Consider the following 24,935-nt stretch of genomic DNA (forward strand, 5'->3'; position numbering starts at 1 on the left):
ACACACCCACGCAGCTTGCCGCCTTATGAGCACATCAGATGTGCATTCATTTTATTATTTCTAGTCTTGGTCACAGCGAAAGGCTGCCATGGCACGTACCTTTGCTTCATCTCAGTACCACCTAGTGTAATTTATAGCCAGCGGATCCGACTCCAGCGCCATCATTTTTAAACGCCCCTTCTTTTATCTCTACCAAATGATCGTATTAACCACTGCCAAAGACTAACACAATGCAGGAGGAGATGTCTGTGTTGAGCTAAACCAGACTACCTTCTGAAAGGCATCAAATCATTTCACCATGTTGAGAGCGAAAAGTGGTAATTACTTGTAATTGGGGCTTCAAATTCTTCACTCGCTCGTCCCTCTTTTAGTAAATTGGATGATTTCCTTTTTTTTTTTTTTTCTGGAGGGATGATAGATACCTCAGAACCTTTTAGGGGTGGGGGTGGTGGGGTTGGGCAAATTGAAAACAGTTTTTCTTCCATTTGAAATGTGTTACTGCTCATGTTCTTCTTTTTCTGCCGCACTGTCTTGCACTTCCTTTAAGGTCTGATCTGATTAAAAGAGAAACATTATTGTTGTGTTGTATTTTTTCTTGATTACAACTTCTCTCCCTGTCTCTCTCTTTTTCTGCTGTTTTAACCTCCAGATTTTTGCCAGTATGAATGATTTTTCTTTGTTTTTCTTTCTTGAAAATGTCATTACATATAAATGACCTATTTATGGAGTATATACAGTAACTTTCAAAGTTGTACTGTGTGGTTATGTATAAAGTATTTCATTATATTTACGGTCTCGGCTCTAAGTAGTGCAAAAGTGAGGGGAAATACCAATGGTGGGCCAATAAATCACTGCATTCCTGCAAAAAGTAAAAAATAGAAATAAAAAACAGCACATAGTCAATTTCTTTAAGCATTTCCTTCTTTTCCATTAAGCATAAGAAGAATTCAAGAACTAAAAATTAAACCTATGAACAAATGTACCCAGCAGTGTTTATTTTGCTACAAAAATGACTTTATAATGACTTATTCTTCAGCATTTTGCGCATTAGTCCTCTGTGGGCTCTTTAAATGACTGAACAAATAATTGCTTTCAGTTGTCATTTACAGACCATCTTGTAAGAGATGATATAAATCCTTAAAATCAACCATAACACAATAATAATGCAATCCCTACATCTTGATGGTAAGACTAAAAATGTGTTTTATTGTTTTTAATGTCTTACAAAAAGACCAAAAACAATTAAAGATATATCTGAGAAATGTAGTGGATTGTCAACAGAAACACTTGCAGCACAGATAGTTTAAAATACACAATGCAAGTAATGTACATAAACGTTTAAAACATAGGTGAACAAATGCTTTAGCACCTGCATAAATGATCGAATTATTTAACATTAATTAAATTATTTAGCAGGATTTTGAATAGATTTTTTTTTTCTGGTCAGCACACAAATTGATGTGTTGCTAATCTTCATATGTAAAAATAAATAAAATGGGAAAACAGGAAAACAAAGGAAAGTGTGGCAAAATGAAAGCCAGGAGGAACGAGAGCAAAAGATTCGACACAGCGCTGGAGGACTTTTCCTTCTTGTCTCACTAAATCAAGTAGTGGTGTCTCAGCAATATTTAAATTGTGCTGCATGGAGTTGTTGGAGCCGTTGTTACTAGATGTGGGTCCCTGTGTTTCACACACATACACATCGAAAGGACTTGTGAACAACTGACCTTGTGTAATGTTTTTAGATTAAAACGCTGAGGCCGAATAGAGGCAGACAGTGTTCTGCACTGGTGTGAGACTAATAATAAAGAACACAGAGGTTCTGAACTGAGTAATCCAATTTGACCTTGTCTATGAATTGACGGTCCAGTGAATAACATTCCTCTAAGTGAGGCTCTGGCAGAACTCATGACCCACTTTTAGGGTCTCAGCTCACCAGCTGAAAAACACTGCTCAATGACATTCAGATTGGCTGTGGAAAAAAAAACCAGTGAAGACGACAGAAGCTTTTTGTTTGAGTGTAACACTAATGCCTTTGAAGTTGAAATACTAACATATCAAATCAACACCCTGTATGTTCTGCAGGCTGTTCACCCCATGGGTACAAAAACCCTAACTCTATTGGTGTGAATATTAACTCATTATGTCAGTGTTGCTTCACCAACTCTAAAGCGGCATATAATTTAGTTAAACTAAGTAATATTTACAATACCTAACTTTAAAAAGCTGACTCGACAGAAACAACCCAAAAAGGGTTGAGTTCATGATGCTAATGCTTACCTAGCTTTATCTGGCTAACATTAGCAATGTTAGCTTGCCAGCTAGCTGGTGTATAAATGGATTTGCTTCTTTTGGGTAACATTTATTGTCCGTATAAAAGGGGATGTAGCTTTGAGATCAGAAAAATGAAAACAATAAGTGACTAAAAAGCTAAATAGCTGTGATTTCAAAAAGACTTTCAGTCTCCAGTTTTACAGTCACTGTTTTGTTTTGTTTTTTACCAAGATGGCAACAGTGAAAAAGTTGAGCCTTTGGAAACCTGTGGATAATATCACTGTACCTATGCTCACCTTCATTTGAATTCAGTTCAGTTTAATCATATAGTGCCAAATCACAACAGTCACTACAAGACATTTTATATTGTAATAATACATAGAGAATCCTACCAATGTGATGACCACTAATGAAAATGCACTTTGCGACAGTGGGAAGAAAAAACTCTCTAAATCAAAATGTAAATGCAAAAATTTTAAAGAAGCATGGTTTCAACTTATACCTGTTTGCAAATATTAATAAACCTGTTAAAAGGCCATCATCAGCTGATATCACGTCCAGAATATGCTCAGCAGGTGGGCACTTTTACCAGTTAGCAGGCTGTTATTGCCTTAATTTATCGCAGTTGGATGAACTAGCTGAGGTTGTGTGTTTCAGCTTTCAAAGAACATTTAAGGAAGCAACCAAACTCCACATAACAAAGCTGGGATGGTGCTGGCACTGCACTGACATCACAGTTTACTTTAACAGCTATTTATTGCTTCTGGTAAAAGGTGTTTTGTTTTTTTTAATGTTCAAGAACGTACCATGTATTTGAGAACATTTGCAGTGACACTAGAGGGCAGTGTTCCCTGCTGAGGTTGTTAAGAGATAGTGATGCCATTTTTTCATCTTAAAAGGAATTCCAGAGCTTCTGAAGTAAATTTAATAAATCATAAAGGGGTGTAGCTGCAGATGCTGGCTTTATAAGAAAGCGATTTATTGGAAAGTGCTATCTTAATTTTTTAACTTGCACTGTTACCAGTATAAACTTTGGTTATTATTACCCAGTGTACTATAATTTACTATATATTTACCCGGTAAAAAGAAAGGGTTACTCTTTAGATCTCTTTAGATGCTGAGATGATTTCATGGGAAAGCAAAAACCCACTTGAAAAGAAATTGGATTTTCTCTGTATATCTGATAAACCTTACAGCTTTATGCATATAATTGCCTCTTTCTCTCTATATGCCCCCCCTCACACTGTATGACTATGTGAAGCTCATAGCAGAGGGCCCACTGTGTCCTGCCAGCAGTGGAAACATCAAAAGGGGCTATTTGGCAGAAGCTTGGGGGGCTAAGCACATAGGCTTGCAGGAGGAATAACACAGAGTGAGGTGTTATTATTACAAGGCTGATTTAGGACTATTATGGAGAAGCTCTTTGGGGGTTTCAGTGCTAACCACCATGATGCATGTACACACGATCGTGCATGTGAGCAGAATGTGTGTCATTTACATATCGACTTCCCTGGCGTACATTTGTAAGAAAAAGTGAATTTTCACAACAACATGTGCTGTGTTCTTGTGAGAATTTCCAATCTGATAGTAACATGTACACAAACGTATGCACACGGAGGGCTTGGAGGGAGATGGATTTGAACACTAAGAAGGGAGGGGTGTGAGGTCGTCTCACGGCAAGTAAATCACATGTGACAGAGCCCAAACTCAGCCGAGGTGTGTCTCTTGACACAGTGTGATGGGGCGCGCTCTAATGCATTACTGTCCAGCAAGGCTTTGAGTATGCAGGCGCCTATATGTGTCCGTATGTGCAGGCGAGCGTGTGTGTATGTATGCATCTGGGCCCTCTTTACTGCGATGTTGTGAGCAGCCAATCATTTCTTCCAGTCTAATTAGCACACATGTAAATTCAGAGTAACTGTGGAGCACATCCAGGGAAAACCAACTGCAACACAGCAGCCTGCTCATGATGTGAAGGGGTTACTTTGTGAGTGTGGTTCAAGGATTATACTAGTGTAAGAGAGCTGTCCACCACTGGAAAAGCACGACTCATGGCCAGACCTTTTTGTCACATGCTTGTGCTCTCCCCCCCCAACTGCCAGTAACCATTTGACCATCATCACCACTAGCCATCCTGCTCATTTCAGCCTATGATATGTCACAACGAACACACAGATTGTTTAAAGAGTAAATATTAGTTAAATTAATTATGTCCAACAATTATAATGCCTATTTTACAAATTTGCTATTATTTTACAGATTTGGTATTATTTTCAAATCCTAATCAGACAACAAATTATATTTATTTTAATATAATTAGTATTCTTTTCTATCGGAAACACACACAAACACTCATACTGAGGATATGGTGGGTGCATATCACACCTGATGTAACAAGACATTGTTTCCTCGTTGGCCTGCGGGAAGAGGGACAGGAAAGGATGGAGGGACGCTGGATCAGAGGGGATAACGACAGGAAGAATAAACACATGAATAAATAACAGCAAAAGGCAAACAGAGCCGAGCCATCAGTCCGATTTGGCCAAGGCTTGTCGCTCGCTTGTTCACTCACAGCTGGGAAATTCACGGTAACTTGGTTTGGTTGAGGAAGGGGGGGAGGAAAGTCTGAAAACTGGACTCACCTCAGTGTCGGTAGGAGCCAAATACATGTGGCACATGTCAGCATTAAGGGGTTTTTTTCCTCCTTGTATTGCACTGGAAGAAGAAAAGGAGGCGCTGGCGTGTGTGTGTGTGTGTGTGTGTTGGTGTGGATGGCATGGTGGATAGTTTTGTAGCTTTGGAGGAGGTCACAAAAGACAAAATTATATAATAAGAAGAAACAGCTGTTTTTAAAATGACAAAACAACAAATCCAATATCAATCCATTTTTTCCTAATTTGCTGACATTTCACAAAACAAGTCAATAAATAAGTTGGTCCTAATAAAAGATTAATCCTATGCTGTAGCCCGAAGTAAAAAACCTTTGAGTACTAATCATTTTATATCCATCAGGCTTTCCAGTTCACCCTTAGACTAAAGAACTAGGATTTATAGCTCAAAAGCAGTACATTAATAGTTTCCCTCTGTTAGGACTGATACATCTTTGTCATATGGAAGCAGAGGGGATGGCTGAGTACATTAGTGAAGCTGAAGCAACACAACACTCATGCTCATAAGTTAGCAGAAGCAAGTTGTTTTTTTTTTCCAGGATCTGTCCGACGGTTCAGGCTCTTGTACGTAACTCCCCAAGGAGACTTATAGGGATCTGTTTCTCTGGGCCTATCTGTGTGCAGAAGCAGTAATAAATACAAATCTTATATGCATGTGTGTGCGTCCGTGCGTGTGTGCCTGCATGGCTGACTCAAAACCGACCCTTTGAAGTGAAGTAACGATGAGGGGAAGTTAATTACGTCCCATTATGCAGGCTGGGCGCGACCATGCACCAGTTAAGGCCATGTTTTTCCCTTTAATTAAGTAGAAAGCCAAGCGCTCGCCTGTCAGGGAGCTGCTAAAAGAGCATTTCAGAGGAAGAAACCCTTGGGGCGCTGATGAGAGGGCGCTAGGACTGGCCACATGTTAATGGTGAGGTGTTAGCATCGTAAACCACGTTATCACTCGCCACTCTCAGTAGTCTTGCAGAAATGTATAAAGGGAACTCTCGGAGATGGTCTCCAGGGGAAAACTAGCAAAGCTCCTTGACTTTGAGAGTTAGTGCTTCGGCACTACAAAGTGTACAGGACCGGGGGAAGTTAAGGAACTTTTTTTAACAGCTTTAAAAAAAAAAAAAAGTGCCTAAGCGGTAACTTCTTAATTAGAAAGTCCCTTGGATGGCTTGTAGAAATGTAGCAATTCTAGAGAACTTAAGAAACTTGATTATCATTTCTAGCCGCAGATTCTTTTCTGAAGTTTGACACGCAGGTTAAAAATCCCTCTATCAAAGCTGCAGCTCGATGAATTCACAGATGAAGGAAGTAAACAAGTTTCAGTCACAAGTTCATTCATCCATGTAAATATGTGAGATCGTTATTTTGAAAATGAAAAATCTTTTCAAGCATTTTTATCGCTGAGTAAATGTGGATAAAGTTCTTTTTAAGCAGAAATATAAACTTTTATAAACTCTTGCAACAAAAAAAACTTTTAAAACTGATAGTTTGCTGTAATATTTTGCTTAAAAGATCAGATTCAAGTGTGTGAAAAACAATATTTTATGCAAAATGTAGAAGATAAAAAAAGAGATGTGCTATGACATGTGTATCAAATAAAAAATAAGACATTGAAATTGCTCTTTGTGTCATTTCCAGCCACTAATGTAAGATTGCTATTTCTATAATATCAATTAGTAACTGATATTAGTATTCATTACAAAATCAATGGAATTTCTTACAACCAGGACACTCTTCAAACATTCAAATACCCAATAACGAAAAAACGAATAAATAAATTAGCAGCATTTCTTTAATTCATTTTTTGAGGTCTTTAACAAATACAAATAAAACATGACCTGATGTCAGCCTTAAGTTTGATTATAGAATAATAATTTTGTCATATAGTTGTGAATGAAGCTGCCTTGCAAAAGAGAAATCAAACCCAGATCTGCACTCCTCACAGCTTGCAGTACACACTAACGTCCAGTATTTGGCAGACAACAACTGAACATCTTGTTTGAGCACTTTGTTGCCACCTCATCGTCTTCACCTGACTTCAACGAGCGTAATTGTTAATATTCACGTGCAGGATTTATAATGTTGATTTCTTGATAAATGAGTCGATTGCAAAGAATTAACTTGTCAGTTTCTCCTGGGACCTGTGACTATAACTAACACCGCAGTCTCTTTAATTGGTGTGTGTCTGTCTTTTCTGTGTGTTCTCAGTATAGGACAGTGCTGCTGTGTTGCAAGAAAGCGTGTTTCCGAGGCAAGCAATTAGATAGAAAGTGACAGCACGAAAGTATGATGATTACTGTTACACAAAAGGCGCATTTATCCGATTGAGAGAATAACTGGGATAGATGATTTTTTTTTCCCCCCCTACCAGTGCCGTTATTTTGGTCACTTCACTTTATTCGCTTAGCTAATCCTCTCTGACGATTTTCAGTCTTAGCCTGCCTCAGCTGTCTCTTTTATTTCCCCTGCCTCAAATATTTTATCTGATACCCATCTATGGTGTCTGAGGTTTCATTACAAGTGTAATACATCTTGACAATTCTCTGAATAAAGTGTGTATTTTTTTCCCTCTCCTCCATCCTTTTCTTGAGGAACGGAGTCGGTACTCTTACCTTAATATTAACTTAATGTTTAATGCAATCAAATCAGCGATGAATATTTTCATTGTGCCTCATCAGTACATAATTATTCCTGTTTAAGATGTTTGACCTGCTGCCGCATATCGTTACATGAATGTTTCCACCAACACCTGAAATTATTTTATAATTCATGCAGTGTTCACGCAAGAAGGTTAATTAACATGAACCACAAGTGCCAGTGTTGCCAAAACACAATGCAGTTGACTACCAAAGGGTGGTGCTAACCACAAACTAAATTAATCTACACATTTTGAAAGTTAAAATTAAGACACACTTGATACATAGTAACAATAAAATATATATTTACTCCCCTTTATGCCCTTGTTATACGTATTGTCTGATAATGACGTACATGAGCTGGCAACACAATTTTACAAATACACACATATGTATAGACATAAGTATGAGAACACACTCTTTCTCACTCCACACATATTGACCAGTCTGGGGGGGTCAATGACTGTGCAGATGACAACTGAGTTGTTATTAATGGCCACTGCGTTCCAATACCTCCGTGTCTGTGCTGGGAAAATAGTCTGTAGCCTGCCCGCACTCTTCCCCCACACTGGGCTCCAACTGTCTGGCTCCACTGTGTAAAAAGATCCAGGCTTGTGTCTCTTCTTTATCCTCTCCTAACCTCTTAAGACCAAGGAGAAGGAGAGAAAATCAATAATAAAATAGCTTCTGTAAGTTTCCAACTAGTTGTTACAGAAATGCATTTACAATAAAATGCATTTATCAAATATTCTTTATCTTCAGGTGAAAAGTGCATTCGAGAGGAATCGCACGATTAAGTTACATGCACAATTATTTTCAGGGGGAACCACAGATCTTTTCTCTCAGCAGACACTTTAAAACACTTTACATTAACTAATTTTAGGGTCCTAATATGACACGCTTTTCTGGGACTAAGCAAATTTTCTTTCATTGTGATTTTTCTTTAAAGTCAAGATATCTGCTGTGAGGATGGGAGGAAAAAAGTATATTTTCCCCAATTACTCCCAGTTCAATAACTTCCATGTTTGGACTAGGATTTTTATACACAAGAGCTGGAAACCTAGTAAATGAATTCAACTAAAGCAAACTACAGCAGAAGAAATCAGGGCAGCATCTGATTGTGTGTCCTGGATAGAAGACGGAGTGTTGAAGTAGCGGAGGAGGAGGAGGGCCTGCAGCTTCTCACACAGTCCGCTTATTGGAGAGCTGTCATGTGTGGCAAAACTCCAACCAGCCATTTTATTCTCTCAGTACTCACAGTACAGCCTCCTTTTCCCTCTTATATCCCGTGGCAATAACCCCTTCATCCGATAATCTGTAACCATTATGCTGTTTTCCTGCTTTTCCATCTTCTCCTGACTTTTAGGTTGTCTGTGGCCCTGTCACCACCCTGCCTGCCACCCGTGTGTCCTTCGCTCTATTTGATTTCTCTCTTTTTCTTCCCTGAATTAGACTTTGATTAGATTTACCTCCTCTTTGCACTTGTTTACTTGATAATATGAACAAATGTACAAAGCAAAGAGACAGGCATTGTTTCCAAATTCGGAAAATTTGATTTTTCATTCTTTTTTTTCCTATCTTGTTTTTTCCCCCTAAAACTGAAATTCAGTTACTTTTTCCACACTATTGGCAGACACCACTTTTGGCTTTAGGAAAATCACATGAAATATTTCTTCAATATTATCTGACATTTTAAGAAGGAAATTTATGAATCAATTAATCTGACTGAAAGAAAATGACTGGAAGATTGATAAAGGGGGAAAATGTTAGCAGTTGTTTTAATCCCATTTTTATATACATATAAAAACACAATATCAGAGATTTTAACACTCCAGAAACCTCGACTGATATATTAAATGTTTTCTCTCATACACACAGAATTATACTTAAGTTACAATGCGTCTGTTTCTTTGATACAGTATATTTACAATTTGGGGGATGGTAGCCTTTGTTAACCCTCTTGTTCTCTGACTATCCTTTACAGACACTGAATTTATAGCGATCACAATGATAATCCATTTTGTTTCTCCTTTTTGGCTAACTGGTGTTCCCCCTTTGTCAGATCCTCTTTCCCTCCTTTACATCCTGCTCTCACCCCCTTTATTTCTCACTCCATCAGGGTTTATTCTTCCTGACCCTTGTCCTGTTTCTATTTCCCCTTACTCTCTCAATCCTCCATCCTCCATCCTCCTCACTCCCGCTCTCTTTCACCCCCTCTGTCTGTCTCTCTCCGTCTCTGGATGGGTTCCGGCTGCTGAGCTGGTGGGGCTGGTGGCCGGTGTGACGGCTCGGCTGTCTGGTGTCGCGTGCGATCAGGGCGGACGTCGCGCGGCGAGGACGATCGGAGCTGAGCGCCTCCGCCTCACCGCGGGTCACCTTTCACGGGCAATTAGTGTCGGAGCAGAGGCGTGCTTGCCGCTTGTCGGCCCCGCTTATTGTGAAGATCAACGGCAATCAGTCTCCACACTCCACTCTGCTCTCGTTCCCTCGCTCCTTTCACATTTCTGCCTCCAACCCCTCACTCTCTCTTCCCCTTGTCTTTCTTTGTTGCCGCTCTATCTTTCTGAGTTTTCCCCTGATGTGCTTTTGCAGCTCTCCGGCTAATGGCTGCTGTCTGGCAATATGTTATCCGACTGTTCAGCTCCCTCTTCATTACAGAGCTTTTACTTATTTGCCCTTTGTGTTAAAAATTATATAACGCTATGAAGACACTCCACAGCCGAATGCTCATCTCCCCCTCTCTGCTATTCTTTTTTCTCCAGTGCTGACTTTGCAAGAATTGCTAAGAATTTCTTGATGTTTAACTCGGAAGTAATAAATCTAAGAGGAAGGTTTGTTTTCACTGAGTGACCAGATCAGCATAGCATAGACTGTATAGTGAAGCTAGTGTGGAAGTCACTTAAATCTGCACTCTTTCCAATGGCCATTAGGGGGCTACTTCTTTAGTTAGGGTTAACCCACTTACTTAGATGATGACCTCAGTAAACACTTTTTTGGATGCATTAACAGTCTCACTGTCTACTCTGACATTTTCCTAAATTAAAAAAAAATATATTTATGTTGTAAACTATAGATTGGAGTCTATGCTATGCTAAGCTGGTGTACCAGGGGTGGCTGTAGCTCAGGAATTGAGTGGGTTGTCTTCTAATCACAAAGTGGCTCAACTGCTGGCTCCTTCAGCCTGTATGTCGCATTCTTGGGGAAAATACTAAACCCCAAGTTGCAGTGGGATTGTGTAAATGTTAGGTCAAAAGTGATTAGGTATAGAAAAAAAAGCTAATTTTTAAAAGGAAACTTGTGGTTTGTAGTATTGAGATTGTGTGATTTATTTAAATAGATCACACATATGTATGAGATGTATTTTATAAGATGTGCTTAAGGAAAAAGTCATTGTGTCAAAATAAGGGGGTTGAACCTAAAAAGACTACAACTGATTTGTTTATATCATTCTTTATTTTAAAATAAAGAAAGTACTATCAGCGATCTACAAAGTGGTGTGAACTGGGTCACCTGAGATCGACTGCTTTTATCTCCACCCGCTTACCTGGGGGAGATCAGGGTATTATCCTCATTTAAATAAAAGTTCTCAGTGAGGAAACACCAGCTCGTCACTTTTGTGATCATTTCCCCCCTTCAGGTGTTACAGTGTTTGATGTCACTAAGAAGTGTTGTAGGGAACAAAGGGGATGTTAATACTATTCTGCGTGCCAAAATAATGTGCATAAGCTGGAGAGCTTTGCAGTGTGTGTGGTCGTGTGTGCGTGAGCAAAGCGCAGCCAGTGGTCTATGGTAGTGCCATAGTGGAGTACTGCTGCTGTTTTGTGTATTTTCATGTGTGCAAACATACACTAATTGCACAGAGTTAATTGTAAATTGTGTATATTTTTTAAAATATTTAATTCCAGTAAAAATTCTCAGTGTCGAAACACCAACTTACCACTTTTGTGATTATTTCTCCCCTTCAGGGGCGTAACACTTGGAGTGCTCACACTGAGTAGGAAAGCACTATATAGGTACCGGTCCATTTGACATTTACCTAGTGAGTATGAGTGTGCAGTGTTCCTCCATTTCTAAATAAGTAAGAAACACCCTTGCTCATTATGTCCAGTGATATGATGAATACGGTCCAGCACTATGTGCCATACCTGTGAAGGATCATTAACAGTTTCTATCAAATGTTGTGCTTATCCTCATTTAAACAAATTTAATATACAATCCATTTAAAAATGCATGATGATTTTTCAATGTACAATAAGGTATTAAGACTAATATTTGCAATACACAGTTCTATATAACTTTATCACTTTTTACACACAAATAACTGATAATGTTTGCTGCTTATATCTCTAATTAATGAGATGGTTGTTTTATTAGCCATACAACATAGATGCTACCTTAATGATAACTTAACAGATGGCTAATGTTTATATTGGGCAGTTGCTAATAGTTAAATGGCTAACATTAACCTGTGGCAATTTAATATTAATACTTAAGTTTTGCTTAAAGAAGAGCTTTACTTAGCTTTTGAAATTCCTCAAAAATATTGTTCAGTGTTAAACTTGAGCTGTCAGTGAGGGGAGGGACTGTGAAGTTGTGTGTGAACTGTAAGAGGCAAAGACAGCACTGTTGGTGGCAAATGATGGCTAATCCACTAGTAAGTTTTAGTATCTATTCATATTTATTTATTTAATACATTTTTTTGCTGTTTCATTAAGACCAGTTTTTGTTTCGTATTCAAAGTGTCAATTTTTGAAAATATGAAAATAGTTGCATTAGGCTTTTTTTTTTTTCTGTCTTCTTTTTCATATGAGATGGTGCCTTAGATCTTTTTTTCTTAATATTTAGTCTGGTCATAAGCAAAGAATGCGCTAATTTTTACAGAATGTTTGCTGTCGCGTTTACAAAAATACATAGTCCGCTAGCAACTGTAACTAATTACATTTTTTTTTAATTGTTAACATGTTTATTGTGTCTTCAGGTATAACAATAAAATTGTAAAGAGATTGCATTAATTTTTGACCGGCTTGTGTTGCTGAGTATGTTTTGTCTTTTGCTAGCTTAGCTGCACTTTCTGTATTACTGAAAGAAACAGAGAGGTATGTGGACTAGCATGTCATAACCATCCATGTATGTTACCGCTGTGGGTCACAGCACCTTTCATCCTAATATTTCAATAATGATGCTGTGCTTTACAAAAGGTTTGAAATTAGTTGCCTTCTAATGACTCCAACCAGCCCTTAAATTTTATTTGATATATTGATTTTCATTGATTTATTTAAATCATGTCGGTTGCTTGTTGCATGGATGCGACTCAACAGTATTTGTCTGTTCTTGATTGCTGTCAGTTCTCCTCTGTCACTATGTCAAAATCAACCCAGGATTTAAAAGTGACACAAAATGTTTTTCATAGTGGGGTCTTTAGGAAAAGCTTCAGAGCACTACTACTACAAGAAAGAACAGTCACAGCTCAGCGGGTGTCGCAGGAGTGTGTTGTGTGCAAATGCATGCAGAGCTATCAGCAAAAGTAAATGTGATTCTTAATATACATTGTGTCCTCCATACATACATTATCCTGTGAATTTATAGTGCGTACGCTGTAACATTTCTGCCTATTGAAACGCCCACTTTCTCACATTCAGCTGTGAACACAGCAGAGAAAGAAATCAAGGAAAAAGGGCAGTCTCATTTGCATATTAGGGCTTCATTAGATAAAGCTAAGGACAGCAAAGAGTGCATCTTGAGTCGCAGTGATGAATAGCTGCTGCATCACAAAGTCGCCTCAAAGTAGTCTCATCGTAACCCTCATTTGCATCAGCGCCATTTTTTATATATATATATATTTAAATATATATTTATTAAGTCTCTTAATGGTGGACACTTATCGTTATTCCAGTGTCCTCATGAGGGACCTCTGCTAGTATTCTGCAATTTAAATAGTCTACATCTGACGGTGTTAGTGAGGCTGTGAAGGAGAGAAAAAAGTTGTGATGAGGACACCAAAAACTTTAATGTGAAGAATAGGTGTTAATTGTAAGTTGATTAAATGAAGAGCCGATACTGCATAAAGTAGAAGTCTGCATTTCATCACAAGGGATAAAAGGTTTTCCTCTTGTTTCATATACTTACACGAGGCTTGGGATAGCAGGAGTTTTAGGAATCTCAAACGAATGATATAAGGATTAAGGTGAGCACACTACACAGTATGTGGTATTAATTGAATTTTAATCTCATTCATAATTTTTGCCTTGCCCCAATAAAATGAATGTGATCAACTGATATTGAAAATGCATGTTAACCAATAAAACACAAAACAAAAGCAAATGAAGGGCTCCTAAAATCACCGCTTCTGCATGCACTAATCACAGCGGTCCCTGCCATGCAGGTTTAAGTTTGCTGGATGTAGTCTGGATCAGTAACACTATGTTAAAAATCAAACGTCTGACACTGCAGAAGGTGAAGAGCTTGTTCCTAGAAGTTGATCATCATCTGTTGTTTTGAAATAGAGTCAAATAGAATTGTGTCTACAATGCAGAGCATCTTAACTAACTCGTTCAACCGCCGGGAAACACATCACAAATGGAAGTGTAATGAAAACTAAGAAAATAATGCAATGGTTCTTCATGTGAATTATCCAATGTCAACTTAAAAATCAGCCTGTACAGTGCATCAGTGTGTCCATCAAACTCACACGCACCGTAATCACCAACACAGTTGCATTTGGCCAATAAACACAGTGTGTAGTGAAGACCCCAGAAAAGCTCAACATACTGGACAAACATCCTTCACACAGTTATTTTTCCAAGGTCCCAGTACCTGCACTGTATATGCAAAATGACACAAGGAAATTATAGCAGGATCTCACAGCTGTGGAGTATATTGTTACAAAGTCACATCTTTCATGCATGTACATGTAATGCAGTGAAAAACCATATTTTGCTTCTGTCAGTGCTATAAATAATCATCATCTCAAAACTCGTCAAAACAATCATCATGCTCAGCCTTTACAAATGTAACGTGGTAGAAAAATATTGATATTCCAGTATAGCAAATTAAGTCTATAATAAAACACTCGTGCAAAATGTCAATAATTTTAAAAAAAATTAAGTGCAGTGCTCTCTAAATGAGTTCCCCAGCCGCTTTGACTTACTTGTCACTACTACTATTACTCTACTATAGCTTCTCATGGTGGTGCTTATCAGATGAATGGAGGTTAAATAACCTGAAGTACACTAATTTCAGAAGTTGGAACTCTGTGCAGGGGGCGGGCAGTGTCATTGACAGCCTGATGGCAACATTAAGTAAGGATCCTATAGTTGTTATTGATTACAAAACAAAGACTGGATGCTGTCGGCTGAGCTTTGTCTGTTGTTGACTCTGCAAAGCTCGAGATGCTGTGATATTATATCCTATTATAAAAAGGCTCAAAACCACTAACCTACTTCTAATCAAAGCACACAAAGAACTGGTCCACGAGAGGCACAAGTCCACTTTGAAACACACTGCACAGTTTTCTATATTCTTAGATGTAAGCACTGTTGGATGAGCGATATCATTATAGACAGGTGCCTTGTTAAATGATTAAAATGAGTTTGCTACAGCTCAAAACGAGAACAGGCCAGTGACAGTTGTTGCTGAAACTGGCAAAATGGTGACCTGCTAAACCTTTGCAGTTTTGGACCGGGATACATGTTAAATCACAGAATTCAAAATATAAATCAAAGCTATACAATTACACCTTTAGTAGTCACGTTCCTCGGTGAGGCCTAATTAAACCTGATTGAGTTATTCACTCTGTAATCATCAGAGGAGCCTCAATTACCACCTCGAAACCCAACCTCTTCTCTGACTCTTTGATGAGAAAACTATTTAATAAATAGCGAGCACCAGAGAAAGCTTCGACATCATCATAAAGGCGAAATATATCAAAGTCTGCCTCTTTCACAGGTGATCAGCGTTGATGGTAAATAATCCACATCGGGGATTTTTTTTTTGTTTAAAAAATTAATTTGCTCTCCAGGAAAAAATAAACAGTAAACATACTAAATAAATAATTTTTTTTTCCTTTTCCATTCCTCACAGCTCTCTGTTAGACCCTCTCTTTTATATATATATATATTTTTATAAATGGACCCATAGGCAGTTGCATCTCCCAGACCTCATGCCATGCTGCTTTTGAACGCAAACCTGTGCGGATGGGCCTCGAACAGCTGTTTCATCTAGTCATCCAGGGCCTGACGAGATTTGACTGGTCCAGTCCCAAGTGAGTCCTGCATCTCAGCGGCTAGCCATCACCCTCCATAAACACACCGAGCCCAAACAACGTCAGATGTTGGCTTGCATTTAAACGATGGTCGTTCTGTGAAGGGAGGCGGGTGGCAACTGAGGGAGAAATAAACAAACTCAAAAAAATCAAGAGCTCATGAAGTGAAGCTAAAAAAAAAAAAAAATCTCAAGAGACTTCCTTTTTCCCTTTTTAAAAATCCGATTGCCGGTGAGGTTAAACTGAATTTGCAGACACACTGATGCCGTATCACTCTCTTCTCTTTCTGTATTTACGGGTAGACTTTTTTTCTTCCAGCCTTTATTGTTTGATTTAGCAGAGGAAATCTGTTGGGTGGAAATATTTATTATTTAGCACTAACACATGCTGAACATTAGATGACATAGAGTGGCAGTTGGCTTGATCCCATTATTGGCTTCATCCCGTGGTCACATATGCAGCCGTGGTTAAAGGAAAGCATACCAGGGTTTGCTTATCAGAATATAAGTAAAACATATATCTAATCCTTACCAGGTTTTATTAGGTAACTATAACATGAGATGAAAAACAGCATGCGTTGTTGTGGAGGAACACTCTTCTTCACAACATTGCTTCCATTGATTGAGGTTTGCAGGCATTTGTTTATGCACAGCTCTCTTAAGGTCCTGCTCGTTCCTACTTCGACTGGGTCATTACAACACCTTGATTCTTCATTCTTTCATTTATTCTGCATGAGATGAGTTTATAGCTGATATAATAATTGCAAGGTGCTCAGATCCTGTTGCTGCAAAACAAGCCTAGTCATCACCCCTCCACCACTGTGTTTGACAGTTCGTCTGAGGTGTTTGTGCTAATATGCTGAGTTTTGTTTTCTCCAAACACGGTGCTCTATGGACATTGTTACAGAAGTCTTGTGGTTTGCTCAGATGCAACTTTGCAAAACTAAGCTGTGCTGCCAGGTTTATCTTTTTCTAATTCTACTAATAATGTTGAAACTTTTACATTTTAACATTTAACATGCTAACTGCAGGCTGTAGAGTCTGAGGTGTAGCTGAGGGTTCATTTATTACTTTAATTTGTCTTCATGGATTTCTTCAGTATTTTCTTAGTATTTTGATTCTTTAGTTCTTGAGTTTCTATTTGTATTAGAGTTTATTTGATCCTTCAGCTTCTCCCTGCATCTCTTTGCCCTGGGTTAAATTCACTTGTGTTTTGTTTCTACTTATCCCTTCTTTTACTTTCTCTCACATGCATTTCCTGCACTTTTACTTCCTGGCTGTTGTTGTTTACCTTCTTAATGTTGTATAATGACGACTTTAACAGCGCTCGCTTCAAGGTTTTTACACTTCCACTGCATTTTGGCTAATTTCCCTTTAAATAATTAATAACACAGCGTAAAATTTCATGTTTTATTATTCGTCTAAGGATGTATTTACCTTGTTGTAAGTCCTGCTGAGGACCAGATTATTTTGTATTGCATTCTGATATCTAACCCTTAAAGTTTAAAGATGGTGTACTTTCTTTTTACCTGTTTCTTTCTTTATTGTATTGTAGTATTGCATTGTAAGTTTACATATTGAAAAACAGTTCATAGCTGAAGTAACCAACGGTCTGTTTTCTGTTTTTGCCTTATTCACTTAACAGAATATCAAAGGCTTATTTTACTGATGTAAACAGACCAAAATGAGCATAAATGCATTACTATAAAACTATCCTGCTGAATAAAACAATACGAAAGACTATTTTAGGCAGAATTGCCAAAAGAGCATTTAGGTTGTCCTACTCTACTTCTAAAATAAAAGACAATGGCTGGCTGGCTTTTAGTTATTTCTTGTATCAAATTGTGATATAATTGTTGGTTGATTTACTTTTTGATGTAATACAACAAGATAGACTAAAAGGATAGTTACTGCAATGGCACTCGTCAGTAGCAGACATCTGATATAGAATTTAGGTAGAGAAACAGTCAGATTTGAAAAACTGGTGTTTGTTGCTGCAGTTACATTGACAGCCTCCTTTCACCTTTAACACATGGAATATAGTGGTGGCCGTTCATTTTGCACCTCTTTTTTATTTTCAAAGGAGAGCACGTAGTTGGTTGAATAAGTAAGTAATACCAATACCAGTCTTACTACAAGGACAGTAAAGCACTGCCTTAACACTACCATTCAGCTTTTATTTCAGTATAGCAATACTTAAGGGTGAAGCTAAGCCAGCTTCCGGGACTATCGTGCTCTAAATCTTAAACGCCGGCCTTTTTTGAAAGGAGGGGTAAAAAGAAAATTCCCAAGAGCTTGCAAGAAGGAGTTTAATTTCTATTCCCAGGCGCTGATTTATGTGATTTTTGAGGAAGTTTTGCTAAGCAGGCTAATGAGAAGCACAGTGCTGTTGAATGATTTAGTAGGGAGATGGAGCACATACTGAGAGAAAGTCTAGAGACGAATTCTCTTTTTATTCCCTAATTGGTGAGAGGAGGAAGGAGGTAGTTTTGCAATAAGAAAATGACAATTAATAGTGTGTTGCTTACTGTACTGGTGCTGCATGCTTCACAATTAGACACAAAACTGCAGCAGGGAATCATAACATGTCTTTTTAATGGCCTCAAGGATAAAATGTTTATTTTTAAAGAGATAAGCAAACCCTTATTGTCCTCTTCTGACAGGGGTGTTCTAAATGGGTACAAGAATTTCACATTTTGAATAAGACTAAATGCACTATAATACTGTTGTTTTGTATCATATCAGCACCAATAAGTGGGTGTGCTGCTATCAGTAACATGGAGCAGAAGATATCTACAGTACTGGAGGGCTGTTGCACTTTACATTTGGTAAAACCTCATATTTACCACTTATAAATTAATATTTAAGGAGAGCATGTGGATTTTTATGAGTCTATTTGAACATCTTTTGCCATGGCCATCTCGATGAATGTCGGTAAGGCATAGACGACACAGGTGTTTAATTCAAAAATGGGATTTTATTGACCATAAAATATGAAAGATAATTAACAAAGCCAAAAACTTTAACAGGCAGACAATTAAAAGATGTCAACTCAAATATCAACTAACAAAACCTCAAACAAACAGAAGACAAACTGACCTGCTGAAATGACACATGAGGAAACTTAAATACTGGCTTAGCTAAACCATATGACACACAAGGGGAAAACATAATGGCTGCCATATAACCAACTTACACAAAACAGTTAACTCCAAACACCCCCCAGGCAATGAAGCATGTGGTTCAGTCCAATGAGGATGTCAGCAGTACTTCAGATCCCCCAGCCCTTTGCCACACCTTTTGCCAACCAGGAAGTAGAAGCCAAACCCCCAGGTAACTCAAACAAAGAAAGATGTATTAATATAACATAAAACAGAATTTTGACCTTGCAATGTTGATATGTGTGCACTGCATATAAACATTGTAAAGTGTGATTACACAATAGGTAAAATATATTTAAAGAAGTGACTGGAAAGTAAACTAAAGTGAAGCAAACTAGTGGTGAGGTGTGGAGCTTAGCATGTGTGGCTTGCCATCACAGTGAAATAGAAGCAACATTGCTCTAACAAGGAACTAGTTGGTTTGAAAGTAAATGGACTGCAGCTGGTTGAGGATGGATGCACACCGTCACATTTGGCTTTTACCTGTGTTTCAGTTCTTTTAACGCAGGTTTTTGACTGTGAATAACAGGTAGTTTACTTTTTAACCCTGTTGGCTGTAGCCCAGTTGTAACAACTCCTACAGCTAGATTGTGCATTTTCAGTTGTGTATTTGAGATGACTCTGCGTTAGTCTCATAGGCAACAAAGGGATGGTTTTGTGGGAAAATCCCAGTAACGCAACAGTTTCTGAAATATTCAGACCAGCCTGTCTGGAACCAAAATCCATGACACATTTGAAGTCATTTAAATCACCTTTCTTCCTTGTTCTGATGCTTGGCTTTAACTTTAGCAGGTCATCTTGACCATTTCTATGTACCTAAGTGCATTGGGTTGTTGCCATGTGGTAGGTTAAACATTTTAACAAGCATCTGAACAAGTATACCTAATTAAGTGGCCATATTTAGTGTTCTGCTTGTCTTTAATCATTACCACTGATAGTCTGTTTTTTAGTGGAATAGGGAAATTATTTCCCAAATATTACCGAGTAGGGTTTTTTGGGCTTCTTTTCATTTTAAATAAATGTTATTTAAATGTCAACCACAAAACAGCCAATCAGCAAATGTTAAATCCTAGATCTTAAAGTTTTGTGCGCTCAACTTCTGCATAAAAAATTGATTAGTTACCATCTTAACACGAACAGTTACAAATTCTATTTAGATAAGTCAGTGGGATTTTTTTTGGTTTGATGATGCTAACCAAAAAAGCCACTCATTTGTTACATTGAAGTGTGCTAAAGTGCACATTTTAAAATAAAATAGAAATCAAACCACAAACAGTTACGCGTTTGTTTGTTTTCCAATGAAACAAGTATTTGCATCAAATATCCAGAGTCCATGAACTCTGAACAGTTTCTTTTTGTTCAGTTTTGTTACTTCTACTCAGTAGATGGGGGAAAGTGTGTTTTAGAACACAGCATGACAGAGAACAGGAAATGAAAATATTCTCTGATGGAAAATATTTGATATACATTTTGACAAGCGCACTCAAAGATTAAAGAAATAAAAGGTCCAGTTTTTCTAAGGAAAAAAAAATAATGAGAAAAAAATGGCAAGTGAGGTCTTAATGGAAAAATACTGATTAGTGTGTGTGTGGGGGGGGGGAATAAGCAGATAACCTGATTTCTGCCATGTGATGTATACACGGGGAAATCTGACTTGTAGGTGCGTAAGAAGGGATACTCTCAAAACAGGTTTTAATTGTAAGTGGATTTGCTGTTCTTGTAAATACGAACTTTGACCCCTTACAAGTGTAGCGGAAGGAGGATTAGCCTCATGTTTATTCAGCAGGTGTAACAGCCTCTGGGACAAATCACGCTCAAGAATGGCTGTCGCCCCTGGAGACTGAGCGAAACACCTAAGGGTGTGGAGCTAAATATGGAAATTGCAAGACATGCTACAATATGCATATTCACTATTGTGCAGTTCTTCATAATAAAAGGAGCTCCTTGTCCACGTTGCAAACTGTACTGTCCGCTATTTACAAATACAGCTGTGCAGATTTGAAGCTACTGATATCTGAGGAATGAATATAAAAAAAATCTCCAACTTGTGTCTTTGTTGAATTTCATGCTTTTCTGTTTTGCCCATAAGCCTGCAGAGTGACTGAGAGCCGTGTCTGTGTTTTGTGCCTGCCTACCACAATGCTCTGTTTGCTCAGGTTTGCTTAACTGCGGCTGAAGTTGTCACTGTTAATGTGGGTTTGTATTCAATCATCCTGTCAGCTTCTGAGAGGTGCGTGAGTGACAGATTTAAGAGGAAGACGAACTGGGGGCTAAATTCAAGGAGAGCGATTTCTTTCCAGTCAACGTAAGATCTCAGACAGATGGGTGTTAGCTGCCGAAAGTTAGACAACACCGTCTGGTCCAGTAAACGCATTGACAGTGATCAACAAAGAAGTGTTGTCTTACCTTTTTCTTTTTCTTTTTTTAAAAAAAATCGTCTTCGGTCTCAAAGATCAACTGCTCGCCTCTCTGTTTTTTACTTGCATTCGTCAAATGTTCACTGTCTTTTTTGTGTGTGTCTGTGTAAAGCTGCTGAAGTAAATGAGATTTCCCAAAGAGCTATGTTCGCAGAGAAGCACTCAAAGTGATATTGACATGTTGTCAAGCCAGAGCCTCTCTCTAAGGACATCTTGGGTTGTTGACGGGCCTGAGCTGCGATCATGATTTTTTCCCCTTCTGCTGTTGAGTAATTTCAGCTTGTCTCCTAGAAATGATTTGATTCTCCTATTTTTAGTCCAAACTCCTATTTTCCTCAGTCAACTCAGTCAGAAGTTGTCTAGAAACACCTGCTATGAGGATCCTTGGAGATCACCTGTCTGCAATCTGGTCAATTGAGGGTTTCTTGATTGAGCTTGAAATGAGAATTATGATATTGGGATAAAGAGGAAAGTAAGGTGAGACTTGTTGTTGTTTTAAAATCTGACTGGAAGATTGTTGAAAGATTTTGTGCTGTTCAGTGATCTTTAAGTGGAGTCCTTGTCTTTCTCCTGTAGGTGGATATCGAGTATCCTCCGTGGATCTGTCTTGGAGAATAGCAAAGCAGACTGAACATGTCCGACAAGGCTTTGAAACGCTAGGCCCAGAAATTAGGTTATCAGTCAAAATACAGACAGCAGTTCCTCGAGGAACTCAAGCTGCTATTTAGAATACCTTTGTCATTCAGTCATTCAGTGATGTTCTGGAACATCAGTGGTTGGGATTGCACATTTAATACTACATATGTCTAGTTGTGCTTTTTTCCTTGATGCCTCATGTCAAACACTGGCTGTACCAATATCTAGATGCCATATAGTTCTGTTAATCATTATATTCTGTTGATCTTTCAACTCATGGTATGTGGAGCTGTTTCGATTGGAGCTGTTGGGCACATTTTGGCTTGTGGTTCAAGCAAAGTTAAGTTTTTACACACAGTAGCTCAATAATTTCACATTTAAACCTGTGCTACGTGGCAGTATTACAGATTAAACCCTTTCCTATGCATTTATCAAGATTGTTCAACCTGAAGGGAAACATGTGTCTCGTTAAGCTCGTGTAAGTTGTTCAACCTAACTTTGTCACCGAAAATTAGGCTGGCAGGACTGATCTGACCCAAAACAATGGACTGAAAGATGCTAACGTGCACCACAGAGCCAAAGGAACATATCAGAGTTAAGTGAAAACTCCCAGCGGTTTCACCACCACGATGGAGTCATTTAACAAATTTCCTTCCTTTGTTCATGTAAAGATATGAGTAGTGGGGATTTTAATCTAAAAGTGATTTTATGTGAAAAAGAGAACAAGTTGTTAATTAGTTTTAAATGTATTTTTACGTTATCTCATCTACAAAACCCTACAACCCTTTCGATAGAAGAACATGGCTTCATGGTGTGTGAATCGTCTGATAATGAAATGGGACATTTTTGCAGTATGAAAAAGACATATTGCCATCATGTCGCAGTTACCCTCAGGATGAAGATGCACAGTCAGAGCCCTGCAAGGTTGAATGGTCGAGGTCATCAGGCAGCTGGGTGACATATTGGTCTGATATTTGGCTCTTTGGGCACCTCGTGGGCCTTCACCCCCACATCTACTCATCCCTTCCTGAAGCACATGAGGCCAGACTAGCTCAGATGAGGAGCTCATGGCTGTTGACCATAAAAAGAACATCAGGGCAATGAGGCACAAAGAAAAGAAGGGAAAGTGGAAGAAGAGTGTAGAATACAGAGGTGGATGAAGGTGGGGAAAAAGAAAGGGAATCGAGGGTAAATTGGGTACACCTAAAGATGAAAATGCGAGAGCCTGATGAGAGCAAAGGATAGAATAAGAAGAAGGAAGATAAGTATATGGCACAGGGAGACAGGAGGAGAGAAAGAGAGATTGTGCACTTGGGCCAAATGGGAGCTACACTGCTCCAGCTGTGACCATAAAACAGCAGGTGGATGCCATCATTAGGTGTCGCAGATAAAGCTGTGTGGCTCTGTTGTTGCCAGGCACTCATCCACTCTAGAATCAAGCGTTTGTGCCATGACATAAAACATGACATTGGAAAGAAGAAGAAAAGCCAATTACACAACTTAAAAACAAAAAGTGCAGCGAGTACAGGCTATGTATATGAAGACTTTGAGAAATAATTGACTTATTTTTGGCCGCTGTGTCAAAACGGAGCTTGATCTTGCTTCTTCATTGGAAACTACATGTTTTATATTAAAGTAGACTGAACATTTTGGGAGTTATGTTATAATACTACATGAATTAAACAGTGTATGTAGACACCCTATATCAGTTTCATTGTTTGTGCTTTAATCAAATTGAAGAAATTATATTATTTCTTGAAACACCCTTCAGTCGTGTTCCAACTTATCAGCATTTTACAAAACCACTTGATCCTATTTTAATTAGGACTGCTGTAATCTAATTATGTGAAATGTTTGCAAGATGGTGCACCCCACCCACCTTCGTCTGCTCTTGTTTTTTCTTCCATGTAAGATGGTGCAAGAGATTGGAATTTCGCTGGAAGTGTACCTAAGAGCTGTCATCTGGGATGATAGTTTGATGGCAGATGAGAGGTGCCATTGCAGCACCCTCCAGGTGCCCTCAGGGCTAAATGGATGGCTGCAACATGGCACTTTCAGAGGGTGCTTCTTCACTCTGATTTGTCTTCACTAGCTGTGTTTTCCCCGGCATTAGCAGACATGTCTATTTGGAATGCATCATTCTTTCTATGCTTGCACTAACCTCAAAGATACGGCATAGTATTCATAGTCTAACTACAGCATACTGATAGTACATCAAGGTAATCATTGACCATAGTTACTGTGTTTAGTATTAACGGCTTAAAAGTCAATACAATAGCTCCTCATTCTTATTTAGATCGATGACTGACATGCTTGAAATCACTGAACTCTTAAATCCTTAACAAGAGATGGTTCCCAACTCAACTTCTTTGCTCTTGTTTTTGTTTTTGCTCTCTTTTATGAATACAATATATTCATTCAATTAACTGTTGTAGACAGAAGAAACTTGTTAAATTGAAATATAGTCAATCAGTGCTAACAACCACTCACTGAGAATCGCTGTGATGTGGATGATCTTCCTGATTCTGTTGTTTTGACTGCAGCAGCTCACGATGCATCTTTTGAGTTTTTGATTGGTCTTTCACTGGAGTTCAGTCTTTTTCCCTCAGTGGCCTCAGCGGGGAGCGAAGTGGTGTGTGGAAGCATGTCATCCCCTGATTTCCTTTTAAAAAGCCGACCCTGATGCTTTTAAATACATCATCAAGGCAATGGGCTGTCCAAGTCGGTTACAAGTTAACCAAATAAACACTGACAATGAAATTAATAATGCATATTGTTTGCGAATGCCTCAGCTGGATGATTTGACTGATGTATGCAAAGATGGTAATTTATTGAAAGTAAATTCATGTAATTGTGCAGCGGAACTTGATGAAGCAAAAGAAGGTGTCA

At 38.5% G+C, this 24,935-nt stretch overlaps 1 protein-coding gene across 2 annotated transcripts in view; it reads left to right on the plus strand.

Moving 5' to 3' along the window:
* LOC100691448 (teashirt homolog 1) overlaps positions 1-24,935 on the plus strand; it is a 171,802-nt gene that overhangs the window by 14,612 nt on the left and 132,255 nt on the right. The window contains exon 1 of one of the 2 annotated variants that reach the window (XM_025902149.1): positions 19,106-19,165. The exons of the other annotated variant lie outside the window; for it this stretch is intronic. The gene's annotated coding sequence lies outside the window, so the exon portion shown is untranslated. Of the gene's footprint in view, positions 1-19,105; positions 19,166-24,935 lie in introns of those variants that run through there. 2 annotated transcript variants of the gene reach the window in all.

The sequence above is a fragment of the Oreochromis niloticus genome, linkage group LG22, assembly GCF_001858045.2.
Source record: "Oreochromis niloticus isolate F11D_XX linkage group LG22, O_niloticus_UMD_NMBU, whole genome shotgun sequence".
Classification (NCBI taxonomy): Eukaryota; Metazoa; Chordata; class Actinopteri; order Cichliformes; family Cichlidae; genus Oreochromis; species Oreochromis niloticus.